The sequence below is a fragment of the Jaculus jaculus genome, chromosome 6, assembly GCF_020740685.1.
Source record: "Jaculus jaculus isolate mJacJac1 chromosome 6, mJacJac1.mat.Y.cur, whole genome shotgun sequence".
In the NCBI taxonomy this organism is placed as follows: Eukaryota; Metazoa; Chordata; class Mammalia; order Rodentia; family Dipodidae; genus Jaculus; species Jaculus jaculus.
The window spans coordinates 55,765,103-55,781,898 of NC_059107.1; the positions used below are offsets into that span (position 1 = coordinate 55,765,103).

Sequence of the window (16,796 nt, forward strand, 5' to 3'; positions counted from 1 at the left end):
TCCTTTGCTCTTACATTCTTTTTGCCACCTCTTCCACAATGGACCCTGTGCCTTGGAAGGTGTGATGGATACATTTCAGTGCTGAGCACTGCTCTGTCACTTCTTCTCAGCACTATGGTGCTTTCTGAGTCATCCCAAGGACACTGCCATATGAAAAGAGAAGGCTCTCTAACCAAAAGTGAGAGCAGCATTAATATATGAGTATGATCATTAAGAGAAGTACTTACTGGGCAGTTTGATGAGCCTAGTATAATTTCCATGGTGTTTTGTGGCAATATTTTTATCTCTGTGTCTCTATGAATTTATTAGTTATAAACATGTAGGAGATTTTGACATTATTAAAAAGATTAATTTTATTTATGCTTATGTTTGAGATTTATAATGTACAGGTCACTGGTGGAGATACTTTTCCTAGAACAGGAGGTTTTGGTTTATTTACAAGAATGGCATTACCAAATAACAGTGAGCACTCATAATTAGAACCATTCCTTCTCTGGATCCTCAATTTTATCTACCCCAAATCTTTCATCCTCTTTGCCTAAATCCTCTCCTCTTATGCCAGGTTAACCTTGTTCCACAAACCATGCACAAACTCTCACACTGTGCTTCTCTGTCTGTCTGTCTCTGTCTCTGTCTCTCTCTTTTTCTTGTTCCCTAAGTCTTTCCAGAATCTTCTTTAACACCATAGGGTTTCCATAGCTGAAAAATTCTTAACTAATTGTGCATTGATTTCTGTACAATAAGCAATTTGTGATTTAGTTTTACTTATGATGATTGTTCCTTGGAGTGGAGTAAAAAAAAATCACGTTTAAACTTTGTTCATCCATCATGAATGTAGCAGCATGGACATCAAAGAGAAAGCAGTTGGGATATCTCCTTACTACTATTTTTTTTCAAGGTAGGGTGTCACTCTATATCAGGCTGACCTGGAATTTACTATATATTCTCAGGGTGGCCTCAAACTCATGATGATCCTCCTACCTCTGCCTCCCAAGTACTGAGATTAAAGGCGTGTGCCTCCATGCCCAGCCTATTTTGGTATTTTATGTTTTCCTGGTGAAATGGACTTGAATTTCTGCATACCAGAGTATTTGCTTAGGTGGCTTACTTACTTCAAAGCTGGAAGCTTATTAAACAATTGGTGACAACCATGATTGAGGATGTAACTCATCTGAAGTTTGGAGAAAAATGTGATCTCTCTGGTGGCTCTATTCCATGGACTGGTTCAAATTCTACCTTGCAAATTTCTGATCCCCAATAATTCCCATTTAAAGGAAGATTTCAATGTTTGGACTGAGTCCTTCCTTTGATGCTGAAAAGAATATCACTATTGGGACACTTGGTTGGTGGATTTTGATGATGACCTCCCTGCTTTGTTTTGTAGATGTGGTGGTTTGAACTTTATGGGCACTCTCATGGCTTCAACAAAACTGAGAGTAAGTGATCAAGCAAACCTAACCCTTTCATAAGGCAAACAATGTGCTTCAGTGGAGTTTTATACGAAATACTGGGAAACAGAATATCTGTACATCCGGTCTTTTTTCCAAGGATTGACTCTATTTCTCTGTTTCTCCTCAAATAGGAGTGTATTTAAGATACCATTTTATTTAAATTCTCATGTAATTAATTTGTACATAAACACACAAATAATACATTTTTTCCACAAGTAATCAGATTAATAAAACACATATTGGCCAAGAGGAATCACAGCTCAAGCTACTTGAGATTGGTGGAAAAAATAATTCTATATTGGCTGCTCAGAATAATTCAGCGCCAACAGGTTGAGAGACCAGAATCATCTAGGGAGGACAGGTGCAATGTTAAGGCTGTGATGTCCCCAGGTCACTAGAAGGAACTAAATTGTTTATGAAGAATTTACTTAAGGGCTGGAGAGATGGCTTAGCGGTTAAGCACTTGCCTGTGAAGCCTAAGGACCCCGGTTCGAGGCTCAGTTTCCCAGGTCCCATGTTAGCCAGATGCACAAGGGGGCGCACGCGTCTGGAGTTCGTTTGCAGAGGCTGGAAGCCCTGGCGCGCCCATTCTCTCTCTCTCCCTCTATCTGTCTTTCTCTCTGTGTCTGTTGCTCTCAAATAAATAAATAAAACATTAAAAATAATTTAAAAAAAAAGAATTTACTTAAATTTACAGCTCAAGAAGGGCATGCATGCAGTTATCTTATTTTATAAAGATGCTTCCAATTTGCTATTGATAAAAGCCATCAAAATCATATGTACCAGAGAAATAACATACTTTATAATTATTTTGAACTAAGTTTGACTTTCATTGCATAATGGCAATTAAGGCAGTGGGTGAGGGTTTGTAAAATCCAGTCCATATGACCTCCAAATTTCTTAAACCATACCATAAACACGTGCAAATCCAGCTCCAACTTTGAGGAGACAATTAATCTACCCTCAAGGCAGCAGTCAGGGTAATTCAGATACCACAGCTGCCAGTCAGTACTGAATTAGACTAAGTTCCCTATGTTTGAGGACATGAAAAATAACCAGAAAATACATTTTCATGTAATGTTTGATAAGAATGAGTTATTTATAAGCTGTTTTTATAAAGTAAATATATATTTTAATCAAAGATTTCCAAGTCAGTACATACAAATCCAGTTGGCAGATACAATTACATGTATGTGTGTAGCACTACACTGATGTGAAATAAATTTTAAGTAAATATTCAACTTTTAATGAGAAAACATTATTTTTAAACATGTCAAGCTTGGGCATGTGATGGAATTACAGATGTTGCAAAATGGCTAAAATGTAATAGCTATTTGAAAAATTATTTCTTCAACTAAGGTAAAGGAAAATGGATGATATTTATCCAGGCTTTTAGATTATTCTCTAACTTTTCTTTGACTAGAAAGTCCATAATTCTAAGGAAAGGGAAGTTTAATTTCTAACTGGCAAGTCAAATACAACTGAATCTGAAAATAATTCACATTTCCAACATGTTACATCTAAGAAAATGACAGCATCATTTTACAAATAAAATTTTTGTTCAGCTAAATATTCTGTACAATAATTATTATTTATATAATATTATATAAATATATATTATATATTATTATATATTATATATTATTATATAATATATATTATATAGATAATAATTATTTTGATCACAAATATATCATTATTTTAAATTTATTTTGTGTTTACCAGAACTTACTAAATTGACCTTAAAAGGAAACTGCCCTGCAGTAACATTTATGTTTGCTTTTTGGTCTTCCTTTGATTAAGTTTACACAAAGAAATCTATCATAAAAATTTTTAGGCTAGTATGTGGAATTTTTTTTTATTAACTGATAAACAGATGCTACAATTCCTAAGTAAGAACTATTTACATCACTCACAGGTGCACAGTCAGAGTTGTCATAGTCCAGCAATCACATAGCTTCCTTCAGAGCTAATTAAATTTTATTCATAACATTTTGAAACTAAACAAAATGTGATGAGACTTGTAACTGAGTTGTGGGGCATTTGGTGAGCATCAAGGAAGTCATGGGCACTGAGTGGGAAGAGTGGGAGGAATGCAGGAAGATATAAAAAAGAAAAGAGAATGAGAAAGATAGAAAATATAGGGGTGTGTGGATGGAAAGAGAAAGGAAGGAAGAAAGGGAGAGACAGATGAGGAAGGAGGAAAAAAAGCTGGTTCGGGCCAGCAGCCTAGGATAAATTCAGGGTGAGGGATACTCCTATGATCTATGTATTAGTTATATACAAAAATGTGAGCAGGTCCGCATCTCTCCAACTGTTGAGACATTTCCCTCACCCTCCATATATTTTCTAATACCCCTCTGGATACTTACAGACTTGGAATTCTTTTAATTAGTACACTGAAGTGGAAAAATAGCAGTAATTTCTAGATTTTTTTTGTGGCAAGAGGGATAATTTGAGTGTACTGTGTGCTTTTGTAAAACTTAAGATGCCATGTAAAACTCTGAGGAGTAATCAGGATTGGAAATAAGTTTGAAATTAATCAGCGTATAAATAGTATTTTAAGCCTCAGAGCAAAAATAAATCATCAAGTGAAAAGAACCAAAGAAAACATCCCAGAGAGCTTTTGGGGTAAAAACACAGAATTGTGGGGAGAACCTGAAGTTGGGATACTGGGAAAGGAGCAATTGGATTGAGAGAACAGTAGAAAATAAAGTGCAGTGTTATTAAAAGAGAAGGACGAAGACCAATAGGAGGCTGAAAATAAATGTTTGAAAATGTCAGAATGAAGTAAAATCAGGTTATATACCATGGATATTGCAAGTAGAGAATTTTTTTTTTTGTCATTTTTCAATGTAGGGTCTCACTGTAGTCCAGCCTGACCCATAATTCATTATGTAGTCTCAGATTGGCCTCAAACTCATGGTGATCCTTCTACCTCTGCCTCCAGAGCACTGGGATTACAGGTGTGTACCACCATGCCTGGCTTGAGTTCTTGATGACATATATAGCATATGTGTGGCTTTAAATGTAATACCCACACAAATAAATAATAAAAGAAAAATAATGAAGTTTTGCTATTAAAAAGTTAGCTATTTCAGATATCTAATAGTAGGTCAAAAGGAACTTTTATTTGAAATCAACTACATAAAAAAGTATAAGTGTGTGTGTGTGTTGTGTGTGTGTGTGTGTGTGTGTAGAATAATCCAACAGAAAGACAGATTGAATGTTTAAGAAAGAAAGGACTTAATAGATGAATGAAAACATGAATAAGACTACAGACCAAAATTTAAAAAGTGAGATCACTTCCATTATATTTCAGTAGTAGTTTCAGAAGACAGAGCATTTGTGAAAAGTCATAGGTAAGCCTACTTTATAAGAAAAGAAAGGAGATTCCTATTTTACTATTTCTCAATGAATGTATTGTTATGAAGAATCAGTAGCTAAGAATATGCCTCAAGAGAAGATTCTGGAGAAACTAGGGGAATACCCAGGTGGCATAGTGTATATTAAATAGAGAACACACTGTAGTAAGACTTTCATGATTGATTAAAGTCCTAATGGAAATTAATATACACAATTGTAAGGTAAGTTAGAATTTGGGATATTCTCTAGTGTTATGCAGCTGACTGGATAACACTGATTCTAAGATTTTGACAAAAGTATTTTAAATGGGAGAAGAGGGAGTTAAATGTCTATTGATAGGAGGGTATACTAATCATATATGAAAAACTAAGCAAAGGAGAGTGTGCCATAAATTGAGGTACTGTTGTTAGAAACCTAGGAATTACAGGCCAAAGGATAGTTAGAAAGGACAAGGAAGTACTGTTGGCTGCTGGAAAGTGGCATGGGATAATAGACAGAGATTTGAATGTAATATTTAATTATATATTTAATTATAAAAGTATTATAATAAAATAAAAAAAGTTGCACATGGCTATTCACATAGAATACTAACAAAAAAGCTACAAAAAGCAATTGTAGTATAAAATATTCATGGATTAATAGGTATAGAGAAGATCAAGTGTTAGGACCCCATGTGAATCAGATAGCAAATATATGACAGTGAGTCCAATAGCTTTGAGATTACTTTGGGGGAGGATGGACAGCAAAGAGTGATAAAGGAAGACCGAGGTTTGGGAAGAGTAGGAAATAGAGAGATTGGCATGGTGGTGCATGTCTTTAATACCAATGTTCAGGAGTCAGAGGTAGGAGGATAAGTTGGAGGCCTCCCTGAGACTACTTAGTGAATTCCAGGTCAGCCTGGGCTAGAGTAAGTCTATACCATGACAAAACACCAAAAAAAGAGTAGGGAATAAAAACAGAATGAAAGTAAAATGAGGGAGAGAGGTTTACCATAGCTTAATCTGGAAAGCTACTTTGGGAGAAGACGTCAATGGAAACAACGTTATTTAGCAGCCAATCAGATTTCAGATGGATCAAGCAGGTTCAAGTAGAAGACACTTCATATGTTTAACCAGAAGTAGATGTGCATATATCCACAAATTTTCATTGAATATCACATACAAGGGCTGGAGAGATTGCTTAGTGGTCAAGGCACTTGCCTGCAAATCAAAAGATAGATCTGTTTGATTCTCCAGTACCCATGTACACTAGATGCACAGGGGCGCATGCCTCTGAAGTTCGTTTGCAGGAGCTGGAGGCCCTGGCATACCCATTCTCTCTCTCTCTTTCTCTCACCCTCTCCCTCTTTCCCTCTCTCAAATAAATAAAAATAAAATAGTTTTTAAAAAGGAAAAAAAGGACTATACTTTTAAAAATCACATACAAACAAACATACACATACACTCATCAAATATCATTTTAAAAATACAGTGAAATCATGTGCACAGCTCATAAGTCAGAACAACCTTCACTTTCATCATAGAAATGCATGGAGGTTTTTTTTTACTTTTGTTTTTAATTTTTTACAGCCAGGTCTTCCAGTCTGAACTGTAAATCAGAGTTCTCCTGTCTCAACCTTTAAGTATTATGATTATAAACATGATTCACCATGCTTGGCTGTGTAGAACTTTTTGACCTAAAATTTATGAGGAAGACTTTTCAACATTCAGTTAGCAGGTAATTTTGGAAGATTATTTATGTATCTAATGCTAACTTACATGCTATTTTTACTAAGCAAAATAATCATACTTCTGATTTAATTGATCAAAAATTAACTTAGCCTTACTAAACTCTCAGTTTAAATATCCACCAAGATATAAAAAAATAACTACCCAAAAATTGTTCTTGATATTTACTGGATATTTGTAGCACTAAGACTAAAATAGTTGCATGTGTCTCAATATGTAACAAGAATTTTTTTCTTGTTGTTTTGAAGTAGGGTCTTACTGTAGCCCAGGCTGACCTGGAACTCACTCTGTAGTCTCAGGGTTGTCTTGAATTCACAGCTATCCTCTTATCTTTGCCTACAAAATTCTGGGGCTAAAGGTGTGCATGACCACACCTGGTTTCAACAAGGATTTTGATGCAAGTAGGGGAATTTGATGTTTTAAAAGACTTCGTTGAGTTTATCTCAAATATGGTACTGGATATAGTACCATATTTCATAAATGTGCAATTCAAGTAAATACTGCATGAATTTTGAGAGTTGTTTATTCATTGAAAGCTGACTGGAGTGTTTTAAGTAATTTTAGTGGAAATGCCTAGAAATTATTGAATGGTAAATAGACATTAAGTGTGACAACTCTAAATGACTGAAAAAAATGAGCAGGTTATATTATGAACTGGATAGGCTTTCATGTTTCCTGGGTAATAAGAATATTTTCCTTTAAGAAAAATAGAAGATGGGGGATGGTGTGGTAGTTCCACAGTTGTAATTGCTAAACTCAGGAAGTTGAGGCAGGAGGATAGTGAATTATAGGGAAACACGAACCATATATATATATATATATGTATATATGTATATATATATATATATGTATATATGTATATATATACATGCATATATATATCCTTTTCCAAAATTAAGCAAATAAGCTTAAAATAGGTATGTTTATATCATTTTATGCACCCCTGTTTTATAGGACTTTATAGAATGCTAAAAAATTAGATGTTCTATTCCAATTGTGAACAAATATATAATTTCCATTTATAACATAGGATTTAAAAAGAGGAGATAACAAGGAAGGTCTATTTTGTGAGGTGATACAGGAACAGTAAAACTTTGGAAGACAAACAGATGCTAACTAAGTGAACCAAAGAGGGATTTGTGTGGATCATACAAATATTTACATGTTTCATCAGTGAGGAAGAGAATGAGGGGAGGCAAATATAAGGAAATCAAAAGCAACATTATCAAAATGTAAATAAAATATTTTCAGAATAGTTGTAAATTGATTAAATACTATAAAGGACAATGATTCAAAATTGTGTATTAGTAAAAGAAAAGACATATCCAAAATAAAATATCATAAAACTACCACTAAAAGAATTATTGATCAATACATGTAAAACATAGTATGACTCTAAATTGGTGTACTAATACTGAGAAGTGTAGACATACAAACTATAAATAACTGAAGGCTAAATTACATGTTTTTCCAGGACAATATGTCATGTATGATTATGACAGATCACACATATAATACTTAAAAGTCAAAGCCTTAAAAATCAATATTTGCAAAAAGATTAAAAATTCTAGAGGATATATACATATATGGATATATATATATATATATATACTTATATATATATTTATATATTTATATTTATACATCTATTTTTTTGGTTCTTTTCATTTGATGATTTATTTTTGCTCTGAGGCTTAAAATACTATTTATATGCTGATTAATTTCAAACATTTCCAATCCTGATTACTCCCTAGAGTAATCCATATCATATATGTATGTATGTATATATTTATATATATATATAAATCACTTTGACAGAAGCATTACAAAATATAAATTTATAAAGCAGCATTTGCAATGATTTAGGTTATTATTGGTATATCAAACTTGCTATTATTTCAAATATTCATTGATTGTAGATATAAAACATCATACATATGGTTATATAGGAATTAGCAACAAATTTGTTTCACATAATAAGAACCCACTATTCTTGTGTGAAAACAAACTGAATAAAGTCATAGAAGATGTCAGTGTAGCTCTGCCAAGGAACCCTGGAATTCTGAATCTTAGTTATAAAATCTAAGCTGAAAAGTCGTCATTTTTGCTACTGTTCACTCACACTCCCAAGTTCAGATGGAGCCATTGTTTGTAGAGGTTGTGGTATCACTGGGGCATGGGGCATAGCTAGCAGGAGTGAGTACTGGGGTGGCTTTGAAAGGTGTTGTCTACTTCTACTTCTGCTGAGTCCTCTGAATCCTACACTGCAGTACAAGCTGTTACCAGCACATATGGAGGTGAGCCCTTTCCTGCATGATAAATTCTATTCCCAGAGACCGTATCAAAATAATCTTCACTTCTTTGGAGTTCTGTTTCACAGCAAGGAAAAAAGTAGCTACTCCCCTAACAAAAGGATAAAGCATATTGAGAAACCTTGATCTAAATGTACATGTAAGATCTGTTGTTAAAGAAATCTCAAGATCACCAAAGCTGTGACAACATGACATTACATCAGGACAAGTTATTCCTGAGCTTGGGGCATATTAACTGGCACACATGTGCATCTGGTTTCTTTTTGGATATCCCCTTTCCGAACTCCTAATCTCATAAATTCACCTGAGTTTGTTCTATTTTAGCTGCTGTAGTTTGGTCATTGCTGTCATCCACCACCACTTAACACATGCAGAACATTTTCACTTGTTAGAAATGTCATTAAGTTATTTTGTGGCATCCATTCTTAATTTCAAGCACTGTAAATTAAAGTACAAATATTTTGCTATGTAGTCAGACTTTAGCTTTGATTTCAGTTTTCTTTTACTTTCCACATGGATCCCAATAGCAAGTCCTATTGATACAAATGCAATTGGGATTTGTCAACTTCTTTTCAACTCATCACCCATCATTCTATTCCACGTTGCACAGACCACAAGAGTAAGACAATAAATGCTATACCTTGAGCTGTGTTCACCTATAGCAAGCTATTTTCCATATAATTGAAAAAAATCCTTTAAAGCCATAATGCAGTTTATAAAACACCTTTTATCAATGCTTTGAGGGATTTCCAGTGCTTGAATAATGAGGTCTAAATTCTTCACCAGGTCTCCCACTAGTTCTGATCTCTATCTTTCACCTACATCTAGACCTTCAAGTACCAAAAAATGCTAGCTCCCCACAGTATCTTGTAAAAAATTTGCTAAAACACTCTACTTTTACCTTTAAACTTCTCAGACTCAATAATATTTCCATGATTCCTTTTCACAGCTGATACTCAGATCTTTCTGGTAACTGTGCCTCATTCCTTTCTTCCATACAGTGACGACTCCTTTCTTATTTTCTGTTCCACTACAATATGGATTGTACTCAAAGTCATTCCATAGTCTGCAACCATCACATTTATTTTTGTTATTAGGCTACTCACTTAGCTGTATTTTATCTACTTCAAAGAAAGTTCCATAAGAAGATCTTTTATATTTCTGCAACAGTATTTAAGATAATATATTGAATTTAGGAATACTTATGGAAAAATAGTGAAAGCTTCATGCCATAATTCCTGTAAGAGAATTAAAAATTATCATTAAGAGAATGAGCAAGGAAACACAAATGTTTTCCCATATCTAAACCATGACAGCAGCACAATGTTATTCTGTTTCGGTTCTATCATTTATTAAGTTCATTGAACCTCCATGTTTTATTTTCCACCTCACCAGGAAGAAGAACATCAATAATCTGATTACACACAAAAATTAATCAATAGATTCTTCCTGATTAGTCATTGAACATGGTTATGTGATGTGAGAAATTACAATGTATCCCATGCATTGTTTAGACAGCCTATTTAAGGAAGCCAAATGCTGTCTAACAATTATACTCATGGAATCTAATCAAAGAGCTACAGAAATTCATAGACCAGTGGGAGAAAAGTAGTCAGGGTTGTTTTTAGGAAGAATTACTTATCAGATAAAAATGGACTGGATTGGACAAATATTGAAAAATAAGTAGGTGTATTGACATTTCATAGTGTCCTGACAAAGTTTTCTTGTATAATCATTGAAAAGAACTCAGAGTTGTGATTAGTGAGATTGGGAATATGCTTTGATGCTAAATTCGTTAAAAAGTCAGTATGCTGGCAGTGAATATGAATGAAACTTTCCTTGGCTGGGGAGTAATAGGAGGAAAAGAGGTGTGGTAGAATGGCACTCACGGAAAGTTACAGAATTGTTTGGACTGGCAGGAACTAACAGTGGGGAAGAAACTAGGATACTGTCATAGTCTTGATATAACATGCTAAGTGTTTCACTAAGTATGTTTATACTGAACTGAAGAGGTCAAAATAGCAAGGCTTTGGTGTGCAACTAGATTTCCTTTTTTATTTTATTTTTATTTTTATTTAATTTAGTTTTATAAGGTAGGATCTCATTCTAGCTCAGGCTGAACTGGAATTCACTCTGTAGTCTCAGGATGGCCTCGAACTCATGCCGATCCTCCTACCTCTGCCTCCTGGGTGCTGGAATTAAAGGTGTGCGCCACCATTCCAGGCTTCTTTTTTTCTTTTAGAACAGGAATCAAATTATCCGATGTTGTTTCAACTATTCAGCCAGAAGCTGAAGAGAAGCATGAGCAATGGAAGGAGACTTCTAGTAAAACTTGATTTCTATTTTCATAGACAGGTTTACTTTATATTTTCCATTTTCTGAAAGCTCCACCCAAGGTCCATGTTGATCATGGACAGTTTGAAGAATATACTTGCTTACCTTATTTTGTGTGTTCAAGTACAATCTCATGTATGGAGGTGCACATGTGTGTTCAGATATACATGCATATGTGCATTCAGCTATGGAGGCCAGAGGACAAGCTCAGATGTTCATTCTTCAGGTACCAACCATCTGTTTTTGCAACAGTATTACTCATTTGCCTGGAACTCACTGGGTAGTCTGGACTGGCTAATAAATGGGTTCTGGGTATCCATTGAACCCAAGTACTCAGTGACTCAGTCAGTGCTGGGAGTACAGCTGCATGCCACCACACCTGTCTTTTTTTTTTTTTTTTTTTTACATTGTTTCTGGGTATCGAACTTAGGTCCTCATCCTTGAGTGGTGAGAACTTTACTCCTCAGCCATTGTTTACCTTTGTTATTCACTTTTGTGACCAAAGTACTTACCTATAAATAGAATATATATCAATAGAAATAGTCTGAATAAGGCTGATCTGTTTTAATGTTATGGATCAAATTAATATTTATGTTTATATTCAGTGCTGATAGACTACTTGTAACTGTGGTTCTTGATTAATGACAATAACAGGTGGTTAATATTATCATGGTCCTTGTGATTTTGTACCTAATGATAATATGAGTGTGTATGCAGTTGTGTGTGGATAAGTTATGTGTGTGTGTATGCAGATATGGGTGAAAGAGCTATGAGTGAGTGCATGCAGGTGCGTGTGGATGAGATATGAGTGAGTATATGCAGGCATGTGAATGAGATATGATTGTTTATGCCAGTGTATATGAATGAGATAGTGTGTGTATACACATATGTGAATGTGACATACTCTGGTTCCTAACCCATTGATTGCATTTGTTTGTGTAAAATATGAAACCAGCAACAGTTTTAGGTTTCATCCAGATATATTAAAGATTGATATTATCAAAATGTCACATCAAAAATTATAATAATGGCTGGGTGTGGTACACCTTCCTGTAATCATAGTACTCAGGAAGGGGAGGCAGGCCAGTCAGGCATTCAAGGCCATCTTTAGATACAGAGTGAACTAGTCATCAGTTTCTTTAAAAAAATATCATTTTTTAAAATCATTTCTTTAAAAAAATTATTTCTTTAAAAAAATATGCTTTCTGTACATCAAATGATTGCTTTTATGAGTAATTTTTTTTCTCACAGTTACTTCAGAAATACTAATAGCAAGCATTCATCCAAGAAAATATCCCAAGTACTCACTGTGCTCAGCTGACCCGGGTGTTGGGAAGCAGCACTGACTAAGTCACTTGTTATTATTGTAGACACAGTGCTGCTTAAGCATTTAATATACCTTACCAGTCAGTTTATTGGCAACAGCAAGAGAAACTGACTGAATGATTTAAAAAGGATGAGAATTCATTGACAGTGAGCTGGAGAGACAGGATTTTAAGTTGTAATTTCTCTAGGAGCAGTGTCCAAATAAATGTCAAAAGATGTGATCTTGTCAAGCAGCACTGTGCTACACTGGCCTTCAGCAAGTGCAGGTGACAGTGCCGACCTCGTCGTCATCAGGCACAGATGCGTAGAACATCACTTCTAGGTTTTCAGTAGAATTGCTATGGGTTTTCTGTTGTTCCTTCTGCTTGATTTCCCTGGTATTTGGTTCACAGTCTGCAGACAAGGCATCTAATTGGGCAGGTCTAGACAAACTGATCATACGCTGGCAATAATGATGACTGGAAAATGAGGCTGCCACTCCAGATTCTGTAAGGCATTCAAGAATGCTTTTGCCTCATGATATGGGAGATTACTTAAATAGAGGAAGCCAGTTTACAATTCTTAATAGATGAGTAAGCAAGAAACAGAAATGAGAAGTGCCTATTTCCTGTAAATATCCAATTAAGCTTTGCTGCAACACCAGAATTGTAATTTTCATTTACAAATCCAGAAATCTGCATTTTAATATTTAATAGCAATTATTAATTATATGCATGCACTATTTTACAGTGTAAAAATCTCTTTCACTTCATTTCTTAAGAGGAATCTTGAGGAACAAACAAAACAAAAGAGAACAAAACTGAATCAGAGACTTACCCAACTAATGGGTGAGGATATAAGCCTGCTATCCAGAATAGGGAATGACCAGTTTTGCACCCTGAATTGTCTGTTATTCTTATTTGGTTTTACATTGACCTTGGTTTTAAAGTCAGAAGTACCACAAAGAATAGAATGATTATGTGTACAGAAACACACTGTTGGTTTCATTAGAAAGTGTGCCTACTTTGAACTAGCATTTTATTATCCCACTTTGGTTTGAACTTCACAAGACCTTTTTTTCCTACTCATTCCAGAGTTCCCAGCTTAAAAAAAGTTCAGTTCATAGCTTAGTAAACAAATTGAACAAAAGAGGAGTCTTAGCACTTCATTTAAAAATAAATTTAAATAGTTAAATTATTTATTTATCTATTACATAGGTCATATCTCCTTTGCCTCTCCCACTCCCCATTTCCCCATGACCCTCCTCAATCAGATTTTTGGTGCTTACTTCAGGAAAATTAGATCTTATTTCAGAAAGGCATGTGGTCCACACAATGAAGAGCAGGGAATGAACCACCCTGCCACTCAGTGGGAAACACACACACACACACATACACACACACACACACACAGAGAGAGAGAGAGAGAGAGAGAGAGAGAGAGAGAGAGAGAGACATCTTACAGTAAAAGATTAAATTTTGCCAGAGTCAGTAACTATCCTTTCTGGCCTCCATCAGTCTGGGTGCCCAGATCCATACCATCCCACCCAACATCCCTCCTCTCAGACCTCTTATAAGCTCACCACTAAGCAGTGCCCAGACCACCTGTGCCTCCCAGCCCTGGAAGTTCAAAAACATGTGTGTGTGTGTGTGTGTGTGTGTGTAGTTGTTATTGTTGTTTTATCTAGGTAGGTTCTCACAACAGTCCAGGCTGAACTGGTACTCACTCTGTAGCTCCAGGCTGACCACAAACTCAGCAACTATCCGATGTCTGTCTCTCAAGTGTTGGGTTTAAAGGTTTAAAGGCATGGACTACCATACTGACCACCATAAAAAACACTTTTATTATTTCATTTTTGAGAGAGAGAGAAAGAGAGAGGCACAGAGAGAGAGAGAGAGAGAGAGAGAGAGAGAGAAGAGAATGGACATGCCAGAGCCTTTTCAGCCTCTGTGAATGAACTCCAGATGTGTACAACACCTTGTGCATATATGCAACATTGCACACTTCCATAACTGCATCTGTTTAAGTGGGAGTTGGAGATTCAAACATGCATTCTTTGGCTTCACAGGCAAGCACCTTAACTGCTAAGCCATCTTTTCGGCCCTAAAATACTGTTTCTAATGAAAGCTTTTTTTTTTTTTTTTTTCTGGAATAATAGTTTAGTTTGTGGTGGCAATTTAGAAAGACACAGTTTAAATTTTTCTGTGAGAATATTTCATCATCAGGCTTGTAAATTCCAAACTTTGTACTATTTTTCATATTCTCTATATTCATTCTAGGGTTCTGGTTACACATAATTCAAAAATACTTAGAAGAAAAATTGACAAAGAGTTAAATATATATCATATGGAAATTCATTGCATTATTTTTAGAAAAATATTGAAAAAAAGAGATAAGACAGCCCAACTGTTCATTGGAGTTTAGATGGAGGTAATTAGTTAAGTCTATCTTTACATTTTTTAAGTCAATGGGGGTCAAATACCCTGTAGTGATGGCTCTCTCTCTCTCTCTCTCTCTCTCTCTCTCTCTCTCTCTCTCTCTCTCTATATATATATATATATATATATATATATATATATATATACATACACACACAAATGTAGATGAATATGAGAGGTACTACATGTATGTGCAAGTGAATATATGAGAAAAATAATATAAAATCGGTTTCTTAGGGTATCTTTACTTACTGTCCTAGTGAATTGGTGATTTGTCTGGTACTCACAGAAACAAAGAGTTTTTCCATATTGTTAACAACACACTTCATCAGTCTCAGCTTAAGTAAAAGTCCAGCTCTTGAGATACTAATTAACATAATAATAAGACATCCTTAGAGTAACATTTATATCATTCCGACCTAAACATGTCAAAACACATGGAATTTATGTATGTGCAAATATTTGCAGACTAACCTTTTCTAAAATGCTACTGTCTAGTGTCTAAAATAAGCATAATGGACAATCTTATCTAAGCTCTGGAAGCAATTAGGTGAAGAGTGTTGAAGATCATGCTTTATCACTCTATTTTGCTTTCAACAGTATCTGGGGATGTATGCTGAAGAATATGGGCCATATATGTGCTATTTGGTTGTACACAGTATGTTCTGCTCTGAATTGTCAACATGTAAAAATAGAGGGATTTAACTATCAGAACATCTCTTGTTCTGGGAATCCCTGCTTCATTTCAGTTTGGTAGGAGTGCTACTCCTTGGGCCTAAAGTCAATCTGGATGCATGCTCATCTGCAATGTTCCTATACAACAATTCACAAGACAGGGTCAACTGTGTCATCAAGTGCTTTCTAGCTAAAATCCTCAGCTTGGCCAACAAAGTATCATCACTGGTACAGGTCTCCTTGTAATTATTGATTGCCTGCAATACAGCCAAAGATCTTTGCTCAAGTTTTTATTCCTGTATCCTCTTCTTTTTGTTCAAATCCAATGGAATAGCATTCCACCAATGACATACTTTTGAAAAATGTTCATTTTTGTATATAAAATAAATCAGTCAAGTCACTAAGGGGCAATGATATTCATTATACTAACATTATGATTCCAAAGCCACTTATGCCATACCTCACTCTCCCACATGTAGTTTCTGTCGTAGAAAAAAAAAAAAAAAGACCTAAAACTTAAAAGAATCCCTCCTAGCTCTCTGTTCTCACCCTCTGTCCTTTCTTTCTGTCTTTCCCTGTCTTCTTTCTTTCTCTCTCTCTTTTGGTTTCTCCTCTTTCATATTCTCTCTATTACAGATGCCTTCTGTCATTATACCCCCACCATTTCCTAGTTAATCTTAGAGGAAATTCACTTCTCAGTTCTTGAGTCTCTAGCTCAAAGATTCCCTGTCCTGCCCAGCAGGGTTAAGCCTCCTTTTGTCTGAGAGCATGGTGTGCTTTCTCCCTCCATCGCCTGCATTATTATCTAATTTGCTGATTATTTTATTAGTTTCATAATGTAGTTAGGAAATAGTCAGTTGCACAGATTATTTTCTTGTCATCTTTCTATTGTAACTGAGTCTGATTTAGTTTAGATTTTAAAACAATTCTCTTTTGCAATATATTCCCAGTGAAATTGGAGAACCATTGCCCAAGGTGAGTGTGAGTTGACTGACTATAACCATGCCAGCCTACATAGACAAATATTAGCTTTATTCTCTTTAGGCCAATACTGTATAATTTACACCTGACCACACATCTGTGTTCTTATAAATAACATATTTATTTCAACACTGTACTTAAAGTATTATAACTCCATATATCAGAGAGACATTTCCAGAAAAGATTAAAATTACATAACTAATATTG

The 16,796-nt window shown here is 35.0% G+C and overlaps 1 protein-coding gene across 2 annotated transcripts in view; it reads left to right on the forward strand.

The window, feature by feature from the left end:
• Positions 1 to 16,796, forward strand: part of Lrrtm4 (leucine rich repeat transmembrane neuronal 4) — a 903,813-nt gene that overhangs the window by 79,519 nt on the left and 807,498 nt on the right. The gene's annotated exons all lie outside the window — the stretch shown is intronic.